Below are 2,813 nucleotides of genomic sequence, written 5' to 3' on the forward strand. Positions count from 1 at the left end.
GGAATTTAATGAAACTGTTACTGCAGCCATGAGCTACCCGTGACCAGGAAAGGAGACAACATAGTTAATCACTGGATACTATCTCTGAATTTTCAGACTTCCAAACATTTTTTTGCCTGATTATTTTTACCACTGAATAAGTTACTCAAAACTAGTAACTTTTCAGTCTTTTCCTTTCAGTATTCATTTAAAACCCAATTTTTGCCAAATTACCTTTATAAACCTGAAGTTCCCTGAAAGTATTTATTGAAATAAATGTTGTTTGAATTCTGCTTAAAGAAACTTTTATCTTGTACAAGGAAATAACATTTCAGGCAAGTATTATTCATGTGCTTTAAAGAACTCAGTATAAAACTCCTGTAGTTCCCAGAAGCACTTTTCTCTCATGGTCTCCCTATACAGTCGCTCTACACAGCACTCAAAATGTTGGGCAAGTGCATCATGTTCTCATGCAAAATGGGTAAGTTAGACAGATGGTGTCATGCTAACCCAGATTTCACCTTCAAGGTGGAAATTCAGTTCTCAGTGGAAGGCCCACACATGAGCTGAAGCTTTTGTAAGCCCTGTTCCAATAGCATATGTAAGAAAGGGCCTCTGTGGGGTTTGTGTGATTCTTCTGCATGAGAGGCGGACAGTGTTCACTGTGATTGTTTCCTCACACAGCTGTGAAGCACAGACAGAATGTCCCGTTTGACTCCTCTCTGGGTGCACTTTGTTGATTTCGGCAGATAATGCAACCTTTCCCAGTTAAACATTAACATCTTTGCACATTTTCAAAACAAAGTATTGAAATATTTTCCATCCCAGAGGCAAGCAGTTGGTTCACTGGGGCACAGCCTCACATCTTCACCAGGGTGTGGACAAGGGGTTTCTTTTGACAGTTTCACACACCACAACAGTCAAATTATAATACCTCATTATTATTTTCTTTTTCTTCTCAGACCAGACACAATATTCTAGATGATCTGTGTTCTGCATCTCCCAACACTGCTGGCAAGTTCAGTACAGCAGGATGAAAGTTTTTCGTGGAAGGCAGGCAGGAAATGAGATGCTTGATCTGAAACCAGAACCTGGACCTTGAGTGTTCCTGCTCTATAAACTACAGACATGGGGTGTGAACTGACCCAGGAGCACATGGAAGCTGTGTGTACCCTAGTAATGTCTTGTTCCTATAATTTCATGTCCTGGAGACAACGGGGCATTTACCAAACTCTCCCCTTTGTGGCTTCATGTCCTTAGGAGGATACCCAGGGCAGGGAGATCAGATCACAGCCAGGCCCTCTGGCTGAGTGAGTAGAAGGCAGCTTCCCCCTTTACTATGCTGCACATTTGCCAGAGACAAAAAACTGAGTGAACCAAGTAGTCTTAATTCAGATAGAATGGAGTAACTAAGGATTTTTATCTCTGGAGCACAAACAGTGGGTGATCAGTGCATTCATCAAAACCTCAGTAGACTGGTTGAAGTCTCTGGTCTGCACCAGGCTAGCAGAAAATATACTTAGACAAAATTCCCCTTAAGTCTTCATCTGTCCATAAGCTCTGGGTAAATTACAACACTGGGGTGTCATGAACCTGAAGGTAAAGCAGATGGAAATAAAATGAAAATGAGAGACATGTGAACCTGTTAAAATGCGAGATGTGGAGAGACCACCCAGCCAGTTCCCTCTTCCCTGCATTACCCAGCCAGCCAGCCCCAGTGCCTGCCTTCTGCAGCAATGCAGCAGTATTCAGTTGTATGAAGCCCTTCAGGTATGGAGGGTAAAATCTCAGGCAATGTAAACACAGGACTTCTGGTGAAAGATCAGTGTGAGTACTGTGAGAGATCGGTGTGCCACGGCAGAAGCAAGTTGTGGCCAGAACATTGACCTAGACCTCATCTCTATGACACTTTCTATTTAAAGAAAACAGAGCAGCTTTATGCACCATGCTCCCCCACTTGTCCACTGTACTTGTAGGTGGATTGTTCCTGCTTGCTTTTTAGGTCATCTGGTCGCTCTCGAAGCTACAACTAACTCTGACCAGCTCTCCTGTGCCACCTCAGAATCTTGCTGGTGATGGGGCGGCAGCTCCCTGCTGTCAGCAGCCTCCTCTCCCACCAGCCTGCTCAGTTGTTTGAAAGACAACCTGATCTTCTATTTATACTTAACACAAGGAAAAGTGTTTAGTACCTGTGTGAAGCAAAAAATAACACAGCCTTAACTCTGGAATGGCCATGGCTTCTTCAGCAGGCAAATGACATAAGAGCCCTTCACATAGCAGGAGACAGGTAATTTGGCAGCTGAGGCTCTGTGACAACAATTAAGTGCTGGCAAGTGATGGTATATAAAAACCTCGCCATTGACAACTAAAATAAAATAAGCCAGAGCAATTACTGTCACTGCTGTTTGTTTTTGTCTGTTCTTCCTGTGGAAAACAAATCTTTAACTCTTCCATCACCACCAAAAATAGAAACCTAGGGAAGTGCCAGTCACACCCACCACATGTGATGCTGCTTTCCCTGTCCTCTTACAGCTGAGACACTGTGATGGGTTTAGAGCTCCCTGGGGATAATTTCATAACTGCATATGGGCATGGTTAATATGATGCTTAATGTATCGATATACTGGATTTAATAGAAAATTTTCTGGATTAAAAAGCAACAAACAAAAGGTATTAAGTGGTATTTTGGAAGACAGTGATGTAGTGATAGGACATAGAAGTGATGTTTTTTAACTGAAAGAGGACAGGCAGACAGGTCTGGATTAAATATTACGATTAAATTCTTTACTGTGAGGGTGGTCAGACACTGGAACAGGTTGCCCACAGAGTTGTGG

Source organism: Manacus candei, unplaced genomic scaffold (genome assembly GCF_025592945.1).
Source record: "Manacus candei isolate 608988 ecotype Guabito, Panama unplaced genomic scaffold, ASM2559294v1 h1tg000048l, whole genome shotgun sequence".
Classification (NCBI taxonomy): domain Eukaryota; kingdom Metazoa; phylum Chordata; class Aves; order Passeriformes; family Pipridae; genus Manacus; species Manacus candei.